The following is a 25,933-nucleotide window of genomic DNA, read 5'->3' as shown; positions in this document are numbered from 1 at the left end:
ACTTGCCTCTAACTGAGCAAAATGCTCGTCTATTTATAACCTAAGAATGAAAGTGTGTATATTATTTTACTTTACACCTGTCCTAATATATCTTTACACGTCTCTTACTTAATAATTACATCTTTTACAAAAAGTCTTACAAAGACAAAAAAGCAATTATGGCAAGTGCCAAAAAGTCAACAAAATTAAAAAGCCAATAGTTCCTATACATTATTTACGTAAAGGAAATCAAGAAAGCTATCTACATGTCACTTTCATGATTTAATAGCTTGTTTTTTATTTTTTCCATTATTGCTCCGTTGTTATCTTCTAGCTGGTGTCCTTATCTTCTTGGTTGATTTTTTTCTTTTATTCTAGCTGCACTTCTGGGATAATATTTTCTCCTCCTTTACATCCCGAATATTGATGGTCTGGATATTTGTGTCCAATTATCTTACAATATCTTGTTAATAATCCGTCTGAAATAAATCCTTTCCTAATTGCTTTTGCAATAAATTGTTTTTATGGGTTAAGTAATATCATTATCCATTGTCTAACATCTTCTATATCTGTTGGTCGTATCTCTCTTGAATTTGAATAAATCATTTGATGGTCTCTTGAATAATAGATCCATATTGGGTTTCCATTGATGTAATTATTTGCTAATTCTTGAATAATTGTAGGTTAATCCAATAAGTCGTTTATTTGCATAAAAATCAGGTATCTCGATTTTGGGTATCTTTGGTTGCTGTACAATATTTTTCGGTATAATCATATCTCTGGTTAATCCTATTTTTACAACTTGTATAACTGGTCTGATCTTGTCGTATAATATCTCTGCTAGTGCAGTATAAAACTTTATATAAAATAGATTTCCTTTGGTTACTCTTTTATAGGTGTTGAATACTTTATGTAATTCTTCTATAGCTGTTAGTTCTTCTCCATCTTGGGTATATACGATATTTAATAATCCATAGTCGAAACATGTTTTTATTAAGCTTGGATTGATTTTGGGTAGTGCGATTAGCTTGTTGTAACCTTGCAATTTTTGGGTTATGTAGTTTGTGTTTGGTTCTTGGATATTTGTAGCTTTGGGGTTAAGGTTTAGAAAAGTTTGTACTTTGTAGATATTTTCTATATATCCTCGGGCTATATGGTTATAAGCTTTTTTATCTTGGTTCAAACTATCTCGATATGTGGCAATTTATGGGGGTTTGTACAAGGGGTCTTTTTGTGTTTTTGGTATAAATGGTTTTTCAAATATCTTATTCATGTTTATGTTCTGATATCTTTGTCCACTAACTCCTTCGCTTGAACCTGCAATTGTAGATTGATAAACGTTATGGGTTTTATGGAGTGTCCTAACGTCTCCTTTTAGCTTTAGAATTTTAATGTCTTTCGATCGACATAGCTCTGCACACTGCTGAGTTAGCTGATTTGTAGTTTCAGACTTCAATTTAACTTCATTAGTCTTTAGCTTTTCTATTTCATTACTCATACTATCCACTTTCATTGAAAAAATAGTTGGGGTTTTGAGTATCTTTTCTAAAACATCATCTTCTATTATATCAGTCTGTGTAGCTTTGTATTGATATGTAATCTGCAATAACATTTTTGTTTGTACTAATTACTTCAATTGTAAATGTAAAATTTAATATATTCAATACTAGTCTCCGAATTTCTTTCGTTGTAACTAAGTTTTGTATTTTCTTTGTTAACCACCATCGAACCTGGGTATTATTTGTTCTCACAATAAATTTGTTATTTACAATATATGGTTCAAATGCTAATAAACATTTATACAACGAATATAATTCTTTTCTATTTATTTTTCATTTTATTTATGTTTCATAAAACATACTTGATTAGTATCTACAATGATGTTCTATTTTTCTTCTTCATATCTATATTTAAGTACTCATCCATAACTATATTCACTAGCATCTGCTTCTATTATATATATAAATTTTTTATTTTCGTCTGGGGATTATAATTTTGGTAACTCTTTACAAATTATTTTTATTTCCTGGACTTGTTTTTTATCTTCTTCGTTGTAATTATATTCTACATCCTTTTTAAATTTTCTCTGTAAAGGCTTTAGGTTTTCTGCTAATTTTGGTATATATTCTCTTACTTGGTTTACTAATCCTAAAAATGATTATAATTTCTTTTTTGTATCTAATTCTTCTTTTGAATTTATTATTTTTTATACTATATGTTGTTGCATTTTTACTCCACTTTTATCTATTTGTATTCCTAAAAACTCTATCTGGTTTTTCATAATTTCGGCTTTCTTTTCACTTAAACTTATTCCCGATTTTTCTATTATATCTGTAAATTGTTCTAATAATTTTAAATGTTCCTCTTTAGTTTTTGTATATAGTAGTATATCATCTATGTATACTATACAATTAGGTAATTGTTTAAAATAACTATCCATAAAATGTTGATAGCTACCTGGTGCATTTTTATATCCAAATGGTAATAAATTCCATTCATAAAATCCTTGTGGTACCGTAAATGCGGTTAATTCCTTAAAATTTTCATCTAACTTTAAGTGGTAAAATCCTGATTTACAATCAAATTTACTAAAATAATTATATCCTTGTATTTGTCTTATTTTTAATATCTTATTTGGTATTGGATAATTATATGTCATAGTTTTTGCATTTAGGTTTCTATAATCAATAACCATTCTACTTTTTCCTCTTTTTTGTTCACTATGTTTATTTACTATAAATGCTGGATTATTGTGTTTACTATTGCTTTTTTGTATATACTGCTTTTCTAATAATTCGTCTATGTGCATTTTAAATTCTTTTAAATTGTCAAAATTATATGTTAATGGTTTTTGAGTTATTATGCTATTTTTATCTATTAATTCAATTTTTATAGTAGTTTTATGTTTTCCCCATCTTTTTAATGGATCTTCACTATATAATTGTCTTACTTTTTTCTTTATTATTTCTACCTTATCTATTGAAAATATAATTATTTCTTTTTTATTTATCGAAAATACAACTAGTTCTACCGTGTCTTCTATATTTTTTATATTTTTTAACTTTTGTGTAAATTTTTCACTTCCTTTTATCCAATCAGTTTCTTTCTTATTTTATTAATAACTCTTTTTGCCCTTACTTTTTGTTTACATGGTGTTATAAACCACCAATCTATTTTAGTTATTATATGTGGGTATAATTTATCTAAAAAGGGCATTCCTGAAAGCATATCTTTTGATGTTAGTTCATAATTATAGATTTCTTCTATTGTTATTATTTTATCCCATATCTGTATTTTTACATTTTTAGCTTTATAGGTAATTAAGCTTCCTTCATTATTAAATCGTTTGACTACTATTGGTGTTTTTAATTTATCCCATTTACTTTTTGGTAAATAGTTGTATCTACATAAGTTTGCTTCTGCTCCTGTATCTATCATAAGTGTATAATACCTATAATAATATCCTTCTACTATTATTTTTACAAGTACATATATTTTCATATCATGTTAAAGTTCTTTTTATGAATAATCTTTCTTTATTATATGTTATAGATAATTGTGTATGTTCTATATTGTATGATTTTACTTGTTCTAACCGTTTTATTCCTAATATTATATCTGCTTTTTTGCATTTCTTCCTTTATTTCAAATTCTATTTTTATTTTTCCGACTCCAATTATTATTTCTTTTTCTGTCGTATCTTTAATGTTTATTAGACTCCTTGGTAGATCTGGGCATATATCACTATTAGATTTTATTTCTTCACTTTTTACTAGATATTTTGTTATATAATTTTCTTCTTGTCCTGTGTTTAAGAGTATTAAATATTCTTTTTCATTTATTGTTCATGTTATATAATATTGATTTAAATTAACTGTTGAAGTTGTTTCATAACTTGTTCTTTTTTATGAGCTTGATGATTCTGGTTTTTCATGAGCTATTCTTTTTGTTGTGCTTATTCTATTATTATTTCTAAATCTTCTTCTATATTTATGTCTTTGTAACTATAATTATTACAAATTGTTCAAAAGGACTTTCTATTTGTATTTTATTAATTTTATTTTTTTCCTATTATTTTATGTTTTGTTGTTAATACATATAGATTTTTGCATCTTGCTGTAAATATTTTACTTCCTGAGGTTAGTTCTATTCCTGATATTTTCCAATATAATACTAATGATTTATCTATATTTTTATCTGTTATTGCTACTGAATAATTTGCACTTATTATAAATTTAAATTTTTGTTATATTAAATTTCCTTTTATGGCTGTTATTATACTTTTTTCTATAGGTTTTATAATTCTATCATCTGCTAAATATAATTCTATTGGTGTATCTATTCCTTCTCTAAAACATGCTTTTATTAATATCTCTGCTCCTCCAAGGTGTACATATTTTATTGGGTCTTTACTTTTTATATCGTTTATTTCTTTATTAATTATTCTTTTTGTTACTAGTGGTATACTAGCTCTTCCTTTTGCATATTTATAGTCTATTACATGTTCTTTTTGGCTTACTACGTAGTATTCTTCCTTTTTTCTACTAAATATATTTTTTATTGTTGGTATTTTAAATATTTTTACTACCATTAAGTCTAATTCTTTTCCTTTTATTTCGTCAAATATATTACTGTCATATATTATTTTTTGATATGTTCCTTCTTTATTTAAATATTCTTCCTTCGATATTATTTTTATATCTTCTTCAGTTATTTGATTCATTTTTATATCTTCTTTAGTCATTTGAGTCATCTAATTCAGTATCTATTTCAGTATCTGTTTCATTCTCCGAAATTTTATATATACTATCTTCACTTTCTAATTCGTAATCTATATAATCTATTTGCATATATTCTGTATTTTCTATTTTTATTTCTGATATTTGTTTATTTTTTGGTAATTTACAATCTGTAGCTAAATGTCCTAGTTTTTCACAATTATAATAAGTACATTCTTTTATAGATTTCTTTTTTCTATATGGTCTTTTATGTTTATAATTTTTTACATAATATCTTTTTCTTGGTTTCTTATATTTATATTTTGATTTTTTGTATTTCTTATATTTCTTATGTCTTTTTCTTTACTTATAATATCTTTCTTCACATCCAAATTGAGGTGCTATTTTATCTTTGCAACATGCTAAATTTCTTATTAATGTTTTTTCTATTTTTATTTCTTCTCTATATTTTTTACATAGATTTCTATACCATTGTTGTAAAAATTTTATTCTTGCTCCTAGGGTATCTACTATTTTTGCTTCATCCCAACTTTTTATTATTTTTAAACTAAATGGTTCAGGTAATTTACTAAAATATAATCTTCTTATTTCTTTACTTTCTTCTATATTATATGTTCCTTTATAATAATATTATTTAAATGTGCATGTATACTCATCTATATAGCTCATATTACATATTGCTAATTTTAACATTAAATTCCTATTCGTATCTTTCTCTTTATTTTGCTCTTCTTCTTCTATTGTTATACTACTAAATTCTTCTCTTATAGCTATTTCATATTTTTTCAATATTTCTGTTGGTAGTATTTTAGTAGGTATTGATGTTCCTTCTGTTTTATTATCAGATCTTAGTACTTTTTTACTTGCTTCAGCTAGGTTTAAAAATCATCTATATATTCTAGTGTGTTTGTTGTATCTATTTTATTATCTAATAATTATTTTGACATGTATCCTACCCATAGTTGTATTGTTTTATTTGTATCTATTGCACAGTCTAATTCTAAAAAGTTGTAATTAATTATTTATTTTGGTGTCCATTTAGTATATTCATCCTTTAGATTATATCTTTTAAACTTATTTTTATAATTATAGGTTGGTTTTCTTATTTCTGATGTACTGGGTATTATATTTTTATCTAGAGTATTTACTTCTGTATTTATTAGTTCTAGATTTTCTTTATTAATTACTTCTTATTTTTCATTAATTTCTAGTTTTCCTATGTTTTCTAGAATTTTTGTATATGTTTCACTATCTTCCGAATCATAATTATCTGTTTCTTCAGCATCTATTGTATTTATTTCTAATTCACTGGTTTCTGGTTCTTTATTTTTTATTTCTATTTTTTCTTTAAATTGATTTATCTCGTTTAATAATTTTTGTTCTTTATCTTTTTCTTCTTTTTTTTCCCGTCTCTTTTCATATAAATCTTTTAACATTTGTAGTTCTTTTTCTAATTCAACAATCCTACTATTTTTAGTTTCTTCTATTTTTCGTATATCTTCTATGATTTGTTGTTTTATTTTATCTATTTTTTTCTGTCTATCTCTTCGTTTTCTCTTTCTATTCTTACCATGGCTGCCAACTTATCTTCTAATTTTAATTTTTTTTTCTAACATTAAATATAAATGTTCACCTATTTTCTTATATCTCCTTCCTAAATTAGAGAATACTATTTTTATTTTTAATCCTTTGTGATTTTCATATATTTTTTCATCTATTATAAATTCTTCTTTGTTCATTTTATTTAAATGTATATAGGTTATGTTGATATATATATATTCTAGACTATTTATTGTTGATTCTAAATTTGATATTTCTTGTTTTTGTGCATTTATTGAGTTTTTACTAACTCCGGTAATTATGTTATACTGTAGTCTTTCTATCCTTATTTTTAATTCTTTACGTTTTCCAGATATTATTTGTTTTAATTCTTTATATTTTTGTGGTTTTTGTACGTTATTCATCTAAATAATATTTATAATATTTTGATGGATATCTAAATCTAATTTTATCATAACTAATAAATTAATCAAATAAATTCAATTATATACTACTTCCGTAACTTTAATCAGCATAAGAACAAGATAGTATATAATCCAATTATATACTACTTTCATTTAAGAACCAAATTTTTTAGCCCGATCCGTATTAGTCCGTTGGCCTGTGGGACTTGAGCAATATGGGCTGCGCTGATCCCTGGGCCAAATAAAAATGATTGAAAAATCTAATAATTACATAAAACCACAACTTAAGTAGCACTTTTTACACAAAATTCCAACTCTCAAAACATATTACAAAAATTCCACTTTTTCAATTTTTCTCTCTAAAAGTACATATACATTACTTTACTATTATCTATTTACGGATTTCACTTCTTGAAAGATACCTACAATTAAGGAGCAATTTTCTATGAGTTATCAATTTTGAATTCTCAATCATATTTGATTCAATCTCTCCTTCAATGGCATTTTCACCCTAGAAACTCCATTAATAACATTTTTAAATTTAAGATTGAAAGTTAGTAAGATTTTTTTCTACTTTATCAAATCAAGATTTTGACTAATAAGTTTTTGTATGTCGTTTATTCAGTAACTATTACTTTGTAATGGATGATTCTCCGTTTTTTAGTTTAGGATTAACTCACTTAGAGCATAATGAACAAATAAATTAGGGTATTAAATTTGTTCCTGAAAATTTTAATTACAAGAACTCTAATTTCAGTAAAATCAATTAAAACATCAGAACGACCCCGTTAAGATGAAAAAGCTAAAGAAAGTTGTTGTCCAAAGTTCAAAAAATCAAATTAAAAAATCGTCAAAAAGACGAAAAAAAAAGGATACTTCACGGCCTCATCTATCAAAGATTTTTTTATTTTTATTTTTGAATCTGCTTGTCATTTTGTTCAAGATTTCTATTTTTTTTAGTATTGTGGGTGTTGTTACTAGTTGTCAATTCATATACATAACAGTAGTTATGTATGTGTTTATCATATACATATTACTAGTCTGTCTGTTACTTGTACTAGACTATATATATGTATTTTTCAGTTATGTAAATAATTTTCATATAAACATATCTGTAAGTCAGGTATGCGTAAGTTATATACATAGCAATTATGGTAGGACATATGTAACACATTGTGTATATGTTTTTATAAACGTATTTGCTCTTATATATAAGATATGTATATGAAAGTAATTAGGAAGACATCTGAGCCTAAACATCATATCCTATGTATATGACTTCATATACATATAAGTTAATAATATAAAATAAGATATCTTTTATATACACACACACACACACACACATTTTTAAAAGATGAAATATAGAAATTGTTATTTATATGTACTGAATTGTCGGGATAAAGAAATTATTGTGTCTATGAACTGAAAATTTCAGGGTAAACAATATGCAAAACACTTTGCTATGTATATGGTATCATATCCCCCACTTGAATGACATATTTGTATATATATGAATATCATATAAGATCTCAAATATCCCCCCACATACTTTCATGATATGTCCCTGGAGTAATGTAACACCCATAAATGAATGAAAAAAACTAAATTCCATTCTTATGTGTATGAATTTATAAACAACAATATCATGTATTTGATAATCACATACATAAATATTGTTATGTATTTATTTGTATATGTATATGGATTACCTAGCTACACAACAATCACATATTCATCAAAGTATTGTTTGGTATGTATATTTAATTGTTCTAGGCTATGTGTATGTGTTTTTCAGTTATGTATGTGGTTTTCATTAAAACATATTTATAAGCTATGCATAAGAATTATTTTGCATATAAATTAAAAATTTTAGGATAGACCATATACATAACAATCACACATCCCACTCGAATTAGATATATCATATGTATATGACTATGAATAATGATCTCGGATATCCCACTCACATAACATCATAATATGTTAATGGAGTAATATAACATCCAAAAGTGAATTGAAAATACTGAATCTCATCCCTATGTGTATGACTTTATACATAACACTGTCATGTATTTGATAAACATATACATAAATATTGTTATGTATATGAACTGACAACTGAATCTTATTATTATGTGTAATCCTTCATACATGAAAGTAGTTATGTATATGGTAACACATACATAAATATTGTTATGTATGTGAATATGTATGTGTAGCTACACATCAATCGAATATTAATCAAACTAGCAATAAAATATAGCAACTACACTTAACAAGTTAAGAAAACTGATATTATTGACATAACAAATTTCAAAGTAATTGCATGTCATCGTGTTATTATCAAATTAAATTATTCAATTAACATTAAAGAAAAATAGACAATGATCAATGAGTGATTAACCAACCATCATACCTTCTATTACAAATTAACGTTCTTTCGAAAAAAATTACAAGAGCGTCTGTTATGATCTGCTTATCTATACCGTTCAAAATAATTTGTGCTTGACGACAAAGTTTTGCTAGATCTCTTAATCCTCCCTTTGTTTAGTCTTTCAGGTTGTCTTTTATATTTCGGTGGAAGCACTTCTTCCTCATCCATACTTTCATAAATATGTCAATCCTTCTTATTGGACATTGAAACAATTGAAAGTTCGTATGAAAACAGTCATCTTTTCATAAAACAAAAGTAAACTTTTATTACATAACATTATATAGTATATGTTCTATACATACAAAATAATCATTATTTAAAATACATTGACATCAAAAATCAAATTGATATACAAAACAAATAAACATCAATATAATAAAAAAAATTGTATTTGGTATTAGCATACAAAATATCTCACTCTTTATGTATGTACATATATTCCAACGTTTATTAATATACAAATCAAAAATGCCTTTACAACATCAACAAATTGACAATCTCCATCACAATGATTTACTTGAATTAAAATATAAAAAAACTGATTAAACTCATAATAGCAACATCAAATCAATATTCATAACACATACATAACAACAAGAGCATTTATGCTATATTAATCTGTTAATGCCGGCGAAAAATTGATTTTGTGTTTCAACAAAAGAAAGAGCCAAAGCATCTATTTTCATACCTTCTACACAAATTACAACTCCAATTTCTCTATCAAACTGTATATCCTCTCCAATTTTATCCACCGCTGTTATGCACAACAAATACATTATGAAACCTGGAAGCAATTTCTTCAATTTGACATATAGCTTAAGACCATCATCATTTATAATAACAATTTATGAGTCATTACATCGACAACATAACAAAATCAATTATTTTTAGAGATTTGTTAATGGCTCATTCACTAGCAATTGATGAAATCAATCACTAAGTTATTGATTTTGCAATAACAATTCTTCACTTTTATATCCTGCATATTGTATTTCAGCTTTTCATTCATCAGAGCATCTTAACAGATACTATTAGAAATTACCCTACTGCAACGGACCTTTTGACAATAGTTCCAAAAGCATTGCTATAGAGCATCTATTGCAACGGTTTCAATCTTTGCAAAAAAAATTATTCTAGTAGAACTATTTAGTGTTATACCCATTGCTATTGTTGGATAACCGTTGCAATAGGGTACCTTATAGCAATGGTTGCTAGAACCATTGCCATAAAGTCCCTATGACAACACTTTATTGACAAAAAAAAGTTCTTGCATCGATTGTAATTTATTCCCTCCCAATTTTTTCACTTCATCCGCCAAAAATTAATGAAATATATACTAATAATAATTAAATAAATATATAAAAAATTTCACTCTCAATACCAACTAGTAGTATACCCTCCAACCACAATCGATCACCACCAGTTACGCTCGGACCACAAATCTGCCACCTGTACGTGCTCCGACCAAGATCGACCACCAGTGCTTCGACCACAAATTAGCTTCTCCGTTGCTCTGACAACCACTTTGATTTTAACTCTTAAATTTGCACTTCAATTTCTGAGCAAATTTGGGGCTTTCTTCCCCGATCTACATTTGGAGGTTAGAAAAGAGGCATTGGATTGGATGTTGTAGATTATTGGTTACTATGGATTTACTGATGCTACTGCTATTTTAGCTGTCAACTATTTTGATAGGTTTGTATTTGGATTTTACTTTCAGAAAGATAAGCCTTCGATGAGTCAGCTTGCTGCTGTTGCTTGTCTTTCTATTGCTGCTAAAATAGAGGAAACCCAAGTTCCCATTCTGTTAGACCTTCAAGTATGTGGTTCTAGTTTATTGCTTGAAATTTGCAATGTTGGTGTTTGTATAAATGTCTGAATGGCACTTTATTCACTAAGACAAAGGACTATTTTACAACACTAGGAATATTTCATTGTTAATTAGAACATAAGAAACCTTAAGAGTTATATAATCAATCGATGGAAAAACAGGTTAAGATAGCATTATCAATGCAATTTATCTCAGATTAGATGGTCTAGATTAATGTCAAAAAATGTAAATGTTGGTTCTATTTTATTATGTAGGTTGCTGATACAAGATTTGTGTTTGAGGCAAAGACTACAGAGAATGGAACTTTTGATGCTTTCCACTCTTAAGTGGAAAATGAATCTGGTGACACCATTATCTTTCATGGATCATATTATGAAGAGATTTGGATTTATGAACAAATTGTATTTGGATTTTCTTAAGAAGTGTGAACGCCTTATTCTCGATATAGCATTAGTGAGAAATCTACCTGGTTTTGATTCTAATGTTTTCTTTGAAGAAATAGAAATTTTGTTGTATAATTAATATAAGTGGTTGATCATTGAACTTGACGAATCAAATGCAGATTCTAGGATTTTGTATTATACTCCATCTGTTATTACAACTATAGCAATATCTTTTGTGGTCAATGAGATCGAATCTTACAATGCTACGGAATACCAAAATCAGCTCATGAGTGTTCTTAAAGTTGGAAAGGTGTGTTATTTTTTACATTTGAATTTTAAGATAGCTCTTTTGTCATCTTAGCATGTAAATTTGATTAGCATTGAGTTTATTGTAATGATAAAGTTTTTGATCAATAAACAGGACAATCTTGATGAATGCCATGATCTTATCCTAGAGCTAATAGGCACTTATGCTACAAGTTCTGCCAAAGCCTCAAGCGCAAACATCAATCGGTACCTGGAAATCCAAGTGGTGTCATTGATACATATTTTAGGTGCGAGAGCTCGAATGATTCATGGTCAGTAGCATCTTACATTTCATTCTCACACGAGCCTCAGTATAAGTGAAACAAAACTTAGGATCAGCATATAAATCTACCTCCGCTTGGTGGTACTATTTCAATTATTGTGGGAAGTAATCCTCACTGATCGATGTCTTGTTCTCTAGATTATCTAGTATTTTGGCAATGATTACTATTCCAAAAAGGTCTTATTCGTCAAACTTGAAGACTTGACATATCAAATCTTTGTGATGAAGAACGTTGTAGCATTTCTTTCTGATAAAGCACACTATAGAATTTCCATTTCTTAGCTGTTCTAAAGTGAAGATGTTTGTCCTAGGATCTGTGAGTACACCAAATTTAAAATGGCAGATTTTACAAAAAAAAATAAAGATGCCAAGGCGAAAGATGATCTCAATAAATCAACTTTAAGGTTTGTCTTGCGTTGTTGTATAACTAATTAAAGATAGTGAATGTTCTCTCATTGTTAAAAAGATCTCATAAATCTAGTGCATAACTAGTTTCAGATATTCTCAGGAGTATCATTCTGATATCAATCCAAGAGAACAATGCAAATATCCTTTCATTTTGTCAAAGTACATTTTTATTCCTTTTCTGTGTTTTAACATTTCTATGTATTTTATGTAGTGGCTTAGCAAAATAGAATTATTTTTCCTTATGAGCTTCCCAAAATGAAAAATGGCTAAATATGACATTATTCATTATTGCACCAAGTCCTTATGCAAATTTTATTAAGGTTATTGATTGCTTTTATTCCCTAGTTTTGAAAACGACAAATATGGTCCAACTTCTTAAAGAGCTTGCGGAGATTAAACTGGTGGCCATGATTCTCAAGCTTCTCTAACATGATTTAGTCTTTCCCATTGGAGATTTTGACTCTCAGGAATTTTTATCTTGCAGGAATTCTTCTCTTGGCTTATGCTAGTGTAAACATGATGCGTGGAAGAATTTACAAAAAGGGTCATGGAACTCTATCATATCCCTTTACGAAGATAGAATTCTTGATGTGGAGATTGTTGGTGGTGTTTCTGGTTCTATTACTGTAACTATTGAAGAAGGTTGGGCACATACATAGTTATGCTTGGGACTTTATTGGATCTTTGGAATCTGTTTCCTCTGTACTGCTTAGTTACCTTCTTTTTGAATGATGTGCAGATTTACAAAGGTGGCATTTGCTCTTTCTTGCTTTTGGTATAATGCTACTAGTCATGGCGCCGATTGTTAGCAGTTGGGTTCTATTTTACTACAACAGTTTAATGGCTATTAGAGTTTGTTTTGTCATCATTGTCCTTTTGTTCCAGGTTAAGTTATTCATCTTTATCTGTGGAATGATTTTCTATTGTCATCACTTTTATGTACGTAACAAAATAGTTTAGGTCTTTTTCCTATTTATAATATATGTGTACATTGAAGCTTGTGTGGGATAATCGTCTTATTTGCTTCACTTTTGCCTATTCCTATAAGTTCTAGAGATGATTAGTTTCTGGGTATATGTTAACCCTTTTTTTGGATTAAGTAAAAGTATTTTCATTCATAAACATGGCCAACATGGCCAAATCGGTCAAAATCACCCCTCTAGTGGCTAGCCAAGTGAAAAAAACACACCTTTCTTTTCAATAATTATGTCGATATTAGAGTAGTCAGACCCTCGAAAAAATATGTAATCACTACCACCGATACTACTTATTGAATATAGAAATGAGTAAAACATAGAAATGATTTTGGTAAGAAAATACGATGGCTAGATTTATAGACTTTTCACTTTTAATTATGATCCCTAACCAGGTATTTTTTTATTTATTTTGATATGCTTATTAAATATAGTTATTAATACTTGGAAATTGAATAGGAATTTTTCCTAGCTTAAGTGGCCATCTAGGTTGGTTTGTGCCATAGGGGACTATAATTTGTGTATAGTATAGTATAGTACTACTAGCAAATTAGTTGCCTCTTTGCCTAAATAATACTAAGAACTATGCCTCAATGGTAAGCTAGGTAGATTGGGTTGCTGGATATATGAATCCTCAATGCCCATTACCTCGATTTTAGCCAATTTTATTCCTGTAAATAATAATTTAGAGTTCTCTAGCATAAGAGGTTTGCTACATGTTCTATTAACAGACCGCAAAGGTCTAAGTATTCCTTTTTCTATAGGCACGAAAACTATCATCTAAGAATACATTGCTCACTTAAACCTCTTTTATAACTATTTTTTTGTCTTAGTTTTGTTAGCGTCTGAATGTTTGGGAGCCTCATTCGCATGGCAATTCTTCTCCGTCCAAACATTTGTTGTGTGACAAGTAAACTATTCAACTCCTCTTTACCACCAGAGATTGGAAAAATAGGAAATTTAAAGAATCTTTCAGTAGCTGGAAACTTCTCTGGCCCAATCCCTGATAGTATTTTAGAGCTCATGTCAATTCAATCTTTGGATTTAGCCATAATTCTCTTTCTGGGCCACTACCTTCATCTTTAACTAGTTAAATAATCTAGTGTACCTTAATCTTTCTATTAATGGATTTACAAAGAAAATCCCAAAAGGTTTTGAGCTAATGGCTAACCTTGAAGTTCTTGACTTACATGGAAATATGCTTGATGGTACTTTGGATCCAGAGTTCTTGCTTCTTACTACTGCAACTTATGTTGACTCGAGTGGAAATTTACTAGTGATTTCCACTTATCAACATCAAAAGATTCTATCAGGTATATCCACGGGTTGACACATTGTCACTTATGTTATTGGATTATTGAAGGGGTTAGTTGATTTAATTGGTGCAATTATAACATAATTGTTTCATGCAGAGTTTTCTGTTTATTAGTCGCTAGGGACATACATGAGGAACATTTACAAAACAATGAAATATTAGTTGTAAATCAATGTCAATTTTATAATTTTGTCCATTATTTTGCAAGTTTTGATTATTAAATATGTTGTCATTTAAGTGCTAATTAAGCTTATTTATTTTCTTTTTATAGGTGTCCAAAATGAAGAAGGAGATGAAGAAATTGACCTTACCTGAGAAGTTTTTGAATTGTTAGATGCTTTAATATCGATCTTTTTTAGATTGAATTTAGTGAAATTTGTCGCCACTCGAACTTCATACAATATGGAAAAACTAATGATCATTTGACTTTATACATTTTACTTTTGGATTTAGATTACTCATTTGTTGCATAAAATTTTAATTTGGATTATTATATTAATGAAAGATTTTATTGTGATGTGTTGTGTGTATATATATATATAGTTATTGTTGCAATAGGTGACAAAAATTCCTGCAGTAGGTAGCAAAAAATATTACAATAGTTGTCATAAAACGTTGCAATAGATAGTTAAAAGTTGTTGCAAAAGACCAATAAGTGTTGCAGTAGATATTCAAAAATTGTTGCAATATAGTCTATTGCAATGCTTTTTGTCATTGCAATATAGTCTATTGCAATGGTTCTTAACGGTTGCTATAGACAATATGAAGCGTCCCAATAGGAGTTAAAATAAACCGTTGCAAAAGGTCTGTCTATTGCAATGGTTGTTGAAACCATCGCAAAAGTCATTGCGGTATCTCTATCACAACGCTCACATATACAACACCTTCCAAACCGTTGTGGTAGATCTATTGCAACGGTTTTAGTATCTATCGCAAAGGTTTTTGATTCGTTGCCATAGGGGTAATTTCTAGTATATATATATATATATATATATATATATATATAATTAGTTTTTTGCAAAAAAATTGAAAATATTGACTTTGATCGTTGTTAATCTGATTCCTCTTTGTATTTGTAACGCTCCGAGTCTGTACCCCAGACGCTGCACGGTGCTCATAATCCCGAGGGAGCACAAGGTAACCCATAACTGGTACCTGCTGCAATAAGTGAATAATACTACTATAATGATGCAGAATTTAGGTGGAAAATTTCCATAAGGTTCAAAACTGAAAATCAATTACTGAATACTGAAATCAATACTGTAAACTGAACATTTGTCTGAAAAATACTCTAGTCTAAAAATCCTCTATTGTCTGAATAAGGAGTTGATGGGACAAGCCCCCAACTAACTCCGACTATAGAAAATAGTACTGAAATACTGAAATAACATCCTGTCCTCGAACTATAAGGAATAACCACTAAATCTGCTGCTGAAAAATCTGGGCTGCTAAGAACGGTTAGGAGCCCGTACGTCTGACCTATGATATAAGACATCATAGTGCAAAGAAGGGTATGAATCAGTACTTTTAATGTACTTGTATGCTAAGTAAGGTAGGATGATATGCATGGGTTCATATGCATGAATAATAACTAACTGAATAACATGAACATAACTAAAAGAGAGAGTAGATACATGAATTCTTAAACTATAATTGAGATCATGGAAACACCAAATACTAAATTCTAAAAGCTGGTTTACTGATAGCTAAGTTTACTAAAACTGTATTACTGATAACTGAGTGACTGTGTCTGACAGTCCCGATTCTATAGAACTATTCTGAGTTCCGTACTGAAATAAGTGATTTTGTTTGACAGTCCTAATTTCTGTAAAACTAAACTGAGTTCTATACCGATACTGAAATTGAAACTGTGGGAGGTAATCATCTAACCAATATGACCTTCTCTAAATGGATTGGGGTCCAACCTGTAACCCCAGTGGGAAGGGTGTCAGTACCGTGCCACGGGTAAAGACAAGCTAAGTCACCCTCATATGGCAGGTGCTCTAAATGAGAATGGTGGTACCCTCAACTGGCAGGTTAAAACACCTTATCAACCCTCAACTGGCTAGTTGATGTCTCAACCTACGCTGTCTACGTAGTTTTGGAACGCAAAGACTGCTTCTAAGTTTCACACCCTCTACTGGAAGGTAAGCCCCCATCCTTGGGTTCACTCGGTGCTGAATCCTACTTCCAATTGAATAGACACTGGACTGATTCCTAAACTGGTCTAGGCTAGAATGAAGTATTACTGATCATGTTAACTAACTGGACTGAACTGAGTTCACTGGATTCTGAACTGATTACTGACTGAGTTCTAAACTAATTACTAAACTACTAGTCATGATAAGACTTATACTATTCTTTAACTGACACTGACTCTAGGTACACAACAAAATGGTTGGGTATTAAATACCCCAGGACTCGATAGCATGAAAAGTAAATCACTGCATGAATTTAGTAGCATAATGGTACTAGCTTGCTAATAATACATTCACTTAGACATTTTTGTCAAACACTTGATATACATGAGCTTGTGCATGATTGAAATCACATAATAACATGTTATGCTTGGACTAGTCAATTCACATAAGCATTTTGACAAACACTGGGGAGCATGGGAATTTTACTTATCAATAAACATGTAGTAATATCATGGATTCTACATTCAACTTGCAATTCAAGAGTTTAACATGAAGTTCACAAAATTCAATTCATAATTAACTAATTTGCATAAAACTTGTGACAAATCATGAAATTAGATCACCACTAACATCATAATTATGAATACACTCAAGATCCAACATGAAATCCATGGAGCACATTAACTTGTTGTTAAAAAGGTTTCTTGAACTCCAAGAGTGGAAAAAACCCTTGGATTAATACTTGACATACCTTGGTATTCAAATTTGTGAAGAATGATGGAGTGTTCTTGAAGACTGAATCTTGGATTGGAGATCCTAGGGTTTGTTTCTTGAGAAATTTTGAGAAAGATGAATGGATTTTGCCTCTAAGGAGGCTTAATCTCGTGTTTTGGGGACTGATAGACGTGGGAAAAAAGACCCAAATACCCCTAAGGATGTGGCTTTTTAATGATTGAAAATTGATTTAGCGATGCGCAGACCGACGTGCTGCATTGTCGACATTGACACGATAGCCAATGCGTTACATCGAGTTTGCATTGGTTCACTAGAATTTGCACTGGGGGTTGGAGGAAAATAACTCATCGACGCGATGGGCGACACGGCACGTCGAGATCACATCGATCCACTGGTTTGAGCTTTCAAATATGACTCAAATGAAGTCCGAAAAATCCGAAACTTGTTCGAGAACACCCACTGAAATTTCTAATCATGATTCAACCTAAAAATCGCTACTTTAAGGTCATGAGGGTCGTGAAATAGAGTCACCAACTAATGATGGCTAAAATAACATTAAATCTAAATTCTTAGATAAGATTTTCTAAGTCTGGAATCCCTTAACAAGCTTTAAAGGTTTGAGTTAAGCTTAGGATTTCACAACGTCTTACAATATCTCCCCCTTGGAAACATTCATCCTCGAATGAGGCTGACTGAGCTGAGAATACTAATAGACTGGATTTAGATATAGGACATGCACAACTGTAACCTGATTTCATGACTGATACTACTGATATGCTGAAATTTCATACTAAACATGCATATCTAATGTATGAGTACATGGATGAACATATTTTATGAATGCATGATTGGAATTGCTGATAAGCTAAGTTTCTAATGCTGAACATGCATATCTGATGCATGAAAACATAACTGAAAATGCAATGGTAACTGATATTAAGTCCATAGAAGGGAAATCTGAGCATGGAACTGAGCAAGTTCAAGGAAAAAATGTTACCTTAGGCTGAGTCTGAGTTCGCGGAGAAGAGGTGAGGATACTTGGTCCGCATATCTACCTCTGCTTCCTAAGTAGCTCCCTCAACTGATTGAAACTTTGACTAGATCTTCCCCTTCTTGCCAAACCTCTTCACTCCTTTCATAGGAGAGATTTTTAAATACACATAATCACTAATCTCAAACTCAAGATCCTTTCTATGCATATCTACATATTATTTCTGTCTGTATTGAGATGTCTTAAGCCTTTCTCTAATTAACTAAATCTTTTCCAAGGTATCGAATACCAAGTCAAGCCTTACCACTGCGGCCTCACCCACTTCAAACCAACTAATGAGATACCTATATATCCTCCTATAAAGTGACTCAAATGGGGCCATCTGAATGCTGGAATGATAATTGTTGTTATAGGCGAACTCAATCAAAGGGAAGTCATTATCCCAACTACCTTTAAAGTCTATCACACATGCTTGCAACATATCTTCTAAAGTCTGAATGTTTCTTTTTGCTTAACCATTTGTCTGAGGGTGAAAAGCTGTACTGAGGTGAACTTGGGTACCAAGACCCTTTTGGAAGGCTTTCCAAAAATGAGAAGTGAACTACGTACCTCTATCTAGGATAATGGACAACGTAACTCTATGTAATATGACCAACTCTCTGATATAGAGCTTGGCATAGTCCTCGGCTGAATAAGAGGTATGGACTGGTAGGAAATGAGCTGATTTGGTCATCCTGTCTACAATGACCAAAACTGAATTGTGTTGACAATGAGTGCGAGGCAAACCCGTCACAAAATCCATGTTCACCTCTTCCCACTTCCAAGTAGGAATACTGAACTCCTGCATAGACCCACTGGGTTTCTGATGCTCAATCTTAACCTGCTGATATGTTGAGTACTTGGTAACAAACTCTGCAATGTCTCTCTTATCCCACTCCACCAATAGATCTCCCATAAATCACAGTACATTTTAGTGTCCCTTGGATGAATAGAGTAACGCACACCATGCACTTCTACAATAATTCATTGCCTCAAGTCATCTACACCTGGCTCACATAGCCGACCCTGGAAACGTAAAACACCATCTGCCCATTGGATGAAAACCTCCACCTTTTGATGTCTGACTGATTCTTTCAACTTAACTAGGTTGGGATCTCTATCCTATTTTTCCTTCACCTCTAAAACCAGAGATGATTCTGTACTACTCTACACCCATACACTACCTTCTGCCGGATCGACTAAGAGGACACCTAGTCGAGCAAGCTGATAAACTTCCTGCGCTAACTTCTTCTTACCATTCTCAATATGAATAACGCTACCCATAGTGTAACGCCCCAAAAATGGGTCTCGAGGTGTCATACGGTGCTTGAGACCACAAGTAGCCCCAAACTAACCCTTCGAGCCATCTAACACTATCACAAGCTTATTTCATATTCAACATAGTCAAACATCTAAGCGTCATCATTCAAGTCTCAAAAACACTAGAATAGATAAATACAGAAAGTAATAAAATATGATATCTCATGACAACTCCAACCATCTAGTCTAGTCTGACAAGCCTCTAAAAATCAACAAAATCAGAGAGACATTGGGACATGCCCCAACTGACTCATACTCAGTGCCAAAAATAAATAATTCAAATGAAACAGGAGTCTGAATATCACATCCTCAGATCATGAGGACTCACCACGGCAGAGGATGTAGATCAACGTGCTCGGAAAATCACTGTCGAGCCTGGGACTGAGCACCTGAACCTATATTCCGAGAAAATGCAGCCCACATTCGAAGATGGGTCAGTACCAGGGAAAGGAATCGAGTATATGGGGGTGTATGCAGTTGTATAAACATCATCATCATAAATATTTATAAGAAATATGCAGGATATATGAAAGACTCACATAGCCCGAAGAAAATCATCATAATCATGAGAGGGTAAAATAAGTACAATAACACATGTGAGTCATCGTATAATTTGTCAATCACTTTCATTTCATCAAGAATATCAATTCTCATAATGTAAATATCATTTAAATCTTTCGAAAGAATAGCTTTCACAATTCCACTTTTAAATCACTTCACCATTCACCATGGACACAAGGAAACACACATACACTGGGAGATCCTATAAACGACATAAACAATGTGAGCTACATGGAGTCCAACGTACAACCCACGTTGGGGAGAGCCGTCCTATCCTTGCCATCGGAGTAGGACTATCGATCTCAAATCCACACAAACTAGTGATCAGTAGATAAATCAGCCTCAGGCTCACTCCTACAGGGGCACGTAGTTCTAGGAAAGTAAGGTCGCTTTATACCTCCCACTCGGTGCTAAAGATTTCTCCCAGACTTAGCTCAGATCATTTCAAAGACAATCCACAACAAAATAATTTCAGTAATATATAAATATACATCGGGAGCCATCATGCTTCCCATCTATCAAAATCAACCATGCTGTGGATTTCTTTCACACTCGAGTTCAAAACAACTCCATTAAGATAAAAAGGTCAAATCATTCAAAATATCTCAAATATTCAACATCAACGTGCTTATAACACACACTTTCTGAAAAAAACACAATTTCCAATGGGGATTCACGACCCTAATATCAAAATCATGATAAATATCGTTCAAGATTCATGCTTTATATCTCCACACATGTAAATTCATCTTTCAAAATCATAAACATCAAGATTTTATAATAATCATCATAAGATACGGGCTCATGTTTCAAATTCGTAAAAGTCAAATAAAAATCATGCCTTTGTAAAGAAAATTATTTTGGGCACAAGAACGAAAGAGAGTTCTTATTGAAAAAACCCACGTACCTTGAATGATGAAATTTAGATCAATACTCATTTTTGAGATGTTAATCATGCCTTTGAATGATGGTTCTTGGAGTTCTTAAACTAGGAACTTGGAATCTTGAATAAATTTGCAGAATTAGTGGTGAACTTTGGAGGTTCTTGAAGTTGGATGTAGGAGCTTAGGGTTTTCTTTTTGAGGGAATTTGATGAAATATAACATATAATACTTCTAATAGGCTTTAATATAGGGTTTGGACGGATTTTGGGTGAGGGAGAATGACCAAAATGCCCCTAAAAATGAAATAATTCTCGAATCTGTCCTTTGATGGACTGTTTTGATAGTTTAAAGTAGATCAACCATAACGTTTTACTCCAATATCCAAATTTAGAAAGAGGACTCTCATATCTTTCTGTTGATATATAGTATCTCACCCAGATCATTGTGTATGAGGATTTATGATCATTTGAAGTTGATCCAAAAATTCTCTTTTGGTAGGCTGAAGTAGATCGACCATAACTTTTTGCTCCGATAGACAAATTCGATGAAACCAATTTCATTGGAAAGAAGACTCGCAGAGATTTCCGTTGATATATAGTGGATCACATAGATCATTATGTACAAGGAGTTATGATAGTTTAAAGCTGGAGAAAAAATACGCCGGGCCTCGGTACTTTTTCCTGCACGTTTTACTGTTCACTACTATTCACGGTTCGATCGGAATGTTCATAACTTGTCGCTCAGGTGTCCGTTTTGGATGATCCATATATCGTTGGAAATCTTATTTGATACTCTACGCAATGGTGGGTCATAATCTAAGACATTCTGCACAGAAAAATTTATAATTCATTCTAGAAGATAGAACCCAATACGTTTACGCATAAAATTTCAATGAAAAATTTCTCAGGGTGTTACAACTTACCTCTCTGCATCAAAACACACCCCAAACCAATCCTGAAAGTTTCACAATATACCACAAATCCATCTGAACCATCTGGTAGAGTCAAAATTGGGGCTCTAGTGAGTCTAGTCTTTAACTTCTAAAAACTCTTCTCACAAGAATCTGACTACTGAAATTTGACCCTCTTCTAAGTCAATCTGGACATAGGGGATGCGATAGATAAAAATCCCTCAACAAACTGCCGGTAATACCTAGCCAAACCCAAGAAACTCCTAATATCTGATGGAGAGATGGGTCTTGGCCAGTTTCTCACTGCTTCGGTCTTTTGGGGATCAACTCTAATGCCATCACCGAAAATGATATAGCCGAGGAAAGCTACTGACCTTATCCAAAATTTGCACTCACTAAATTTGACGAATAGCTGATGGTTTCTAAGAGTTTGCAATACTATTCTGAGATGGTCTGCATAATTATTCTTACTGTGGGAGTAGACAAGAATGTCATCTATGAAGACTATGATGAACATGTTCAAGTATTGCTTGAACAAACGATTCATCAAGTCCATGAAAGATGCTGGGGCATTGGTAAGACCAAATGACATTACTAAGAATTCAAAGTGACCATACCAAGTTCTAAAAGCTATTTTTGGAATATCATATTCCCTGACTCTGGCTGATGATAACCTGATCTGAGGTCTATCTTAGAGAAGTAATTGGCACCCTAAAGTTGGTCAAACAAGTCATTGATTCTGGGAAGTAGATAGTTGTTCTTTATTGTGACTTTATTTAGCTGACGGTAGTCTATACATATTCTGAGAGAACCGTCTTTCTTATGGTCAAATAAAATTGGTGTACCCCACGGGAAAACACTGGGTCTGATGAATCCCTTATCAAGGAGATCCTTCAACTATTCTTTTAACTCCTTGAGTTTTGCTGGAGCCATTCTGTATGGCGAAATAGAGATATGCTGAGTATCTGGAAGAAAATCTATTCCAAAGTCAATTTCCATTTTAGGAGGAACTTCGAAAAGGTCTTCGGGAAACACATTTGGAAATTCACATGCTACTGACACGAATTCAAGACTAAGGGTTTCTGAACTAGAGTCTTGGACTCGAACGAGATGGTAGACAGATCCCTTAGATATCATTTTTCTTTCCCTTAAGGAGGAAATAAGCTGACCCTTAAGTGATAAAGTACTACCCCTCTACTCTTGGACGGGCTCATTCGAAAACTCAAACAGGACAATTTTGTTTCTATAGTCGACTGAGGCATAGTAGAAATAAAGACAATCCATGTCGAGAATGACATTAAAATCGGTCATCTCTAATTCAACTAAGTCTGCTGATGTATCTTTATGAGATATTATAACCAGGAAGTTCCTGTATACCCGCCTGGCTATGATGGATTTACTCACTGGGGTAGAGACTGAGAAAGACTCTGCTAGAATTTTGGGACTGACTTCAAAGTCGACAGCTATATATGGGGTTACAAAGGATCAAAAAGCTCCTAGATCTAGCAAAGAGTAAACATGTAAATGATAAACTTGTAACGTACCAGTGACCACATCAGTAGATCTTTCCTAATCTTGTCGAGATTGAAGAACATAGAGTCTGTTTGGGTGTTGCCCACTGTGGCAGTGGAAGTGGCACCCTACTGATTTAGGCGTTCGAACTGAGCTGAGGAATGGTTATACTGACCTTGGGAACCTGAATGGGGACAATATATGACCCTGTAACTTGGATTTCCACACTCGAAACACACATCACTATCAGCCTTGAAGATACCCTGGTGGTTTGTGCCATATTTCTTGCAAAGGGGGTTAGTTCGGGCGCTGCTTACACTACCCTGAGGCTTAGGTCCTGGCATCCTGACTCTGTTGCCATCTCTAAATTTTAGCACTGGAGCACTGGCTGTGGATGGAGATAGAACTGAGGATTTCAGGCAGAACTGAGAATGATTTCCTTCTTCTGACTTAGGCTGGGTGAAATTAAAGCTGCTTATTCTAGATTTCTTATTCTCCCTCTTCTTCTCTCTATTCTTAGCTTTCTCTATTTTCTGAGAAAGGACCATGATATTGGATATGTATATCTCTTTAATAAGCATTGCGGTGCTGTACTTCTTAACCACACTGATAGATACCCTTGACACAAACTTACTCATCTTTGCTTTGCTATCTACTACCACATGATGGGCATATATGGCTAACTGGGTAAACTTCAGAAGATACTCTTGCACTTTTATGTTACCCAGCTTCAGTATTATAAACTTAGAAACTTTAGATTTCCTCAACTCCAGTGGGAAGAACCTATCAAGAAAAGCAGTGGCAAACTTCTACCATTCTATGGGACCTGTATCTGTGACCCTCTCTATTTTCCACTACTTAAACCATGAGTGAGCCACATCCTACAATTTATATGCATCTAGCTCTGCATTCTCACTAGTTGTCACCCCCATAATTTTTGTAACCTTTTACACCTGATCTAGAAATTCCTGTGGGTCCTCATCTGACTTTGACACAATAAAAAATGGACAGTTCATTTGGGTGAAGTCACAAATCCTGGTTACGACAATATTGGACACTAGGTTGGCTGGAATAACAGCTGGGCATTTATTTTGGGCTGCCACAGAATAATCTAGGGTGGTGAAAGCTGCTCTGAATTTAGCATGGGAGACATCTTCATCCAGGGGATCTGGATGGACAAGCTGAGGTACTGGCTGGTCTCCCGTTCCTCTTCCCTTAGTCCTCTTTGGAGACATGTTCTGTAAATGGAAGGGGAAAGGATTAGACTGAGAGTTTAACTTGATCTTGTGCTCACTCGCACGACATGATTACTGAAAGAAGGAAAATATTTCCTAAACCATCTAATAGCCTCCTGTCCATAAGTGTGGTGCGCAACACACCCATGCATAGGACTCTACTAGATATGGCGTTGAGACTTCCTAGGACTCTGTTTAACCTTAGGCTCTGATACCAAGTTTGTAATGCCCCGAGTCTGTACCCCGAATGCTACACGGTGCTTATAATCCCGAGGGACCACAAGAAAACCCCTGACTGGTACCTGTCGTAATAACTGAATAATAATACTGTAATGATGTGGAAATTAGGCAAAAACTTTCCATGAGGTTCAAAACTGAAAATCAATTACTGAATACTGAAATCAATACTATGAATTGAATATCTGTCCAAAAAACTCTAGTCTGAAAAGCCTCTACTGTCTGAATAAGGAGTTGATGGGACAAGCCCCAACTAACTCCAACTACTAAAAATAGTACTGAAATACTGAAATAACATCCTGTCCTCGAACTATAAGGACTCACAACTAAGTCTGCTACTGAAAAATCTAGGCTGCTAAGATCGGTCAGGAGCTCGTGCGTCTGAACCTATGATATAAGACATTATAGCACAAAAGAAAGGTAGGCGTCAGTACTTTGAATGTACTGGTATAATAAGTGAGGTAGGCTGATATGCATGGGTTCATATGCATAAATAATAACTGACTGAATAACATGAACATAACTAAAAGAGGGAGTACATGCATGAATGCTTAAACTATAATTAAGATCATGGCAATACCAAATACTGAGTTTTGAAATCTGGTTTACTAATATTTGAGTTTACTGACACTGTATTATTGATAACTGAGTGACTGTGTCTGACAGTCCTGATTCTGTGGAACTATTCTGAGTTCTGGCTGAACTAAGTGAATGTGTCTGATAGTCCTAATTTTTATAGAACTGAACTG

General features: G+C 32.2%; 1 pseudogene; it reads left to right on the top strand.

The window, feature by feature from the left end:
- Positions 1-10,323: 10,323 nt before the first annotated feature.
- LOC107846995 lies at positions 10,324-11,972 on the top strand (annotated as a pseudogene).
- Positions 11,973-25,933: the final 13,961 nt, after the last annotated feature.

This window comes from Capsicum annuum, chromosome 11 (genome assembly GCF_002878395.1).
Source record: "Capsicum annuum cultivar UCD-10X-F1 chromosome 11, UCD10Xv1.1, whole genome shotgun sequence".
Taxonomy (NCBI): Eukaryota; Viridiplantae; Streptophyta; class Magnoliopsida; order Solanales; family Solanaceae; genus Capsicum; species Capsicum annuum.
Note: the sequence above shows the minus strand (reverse complement) of the source record. Positions and strands in the feature narration are given on the sequence as shown.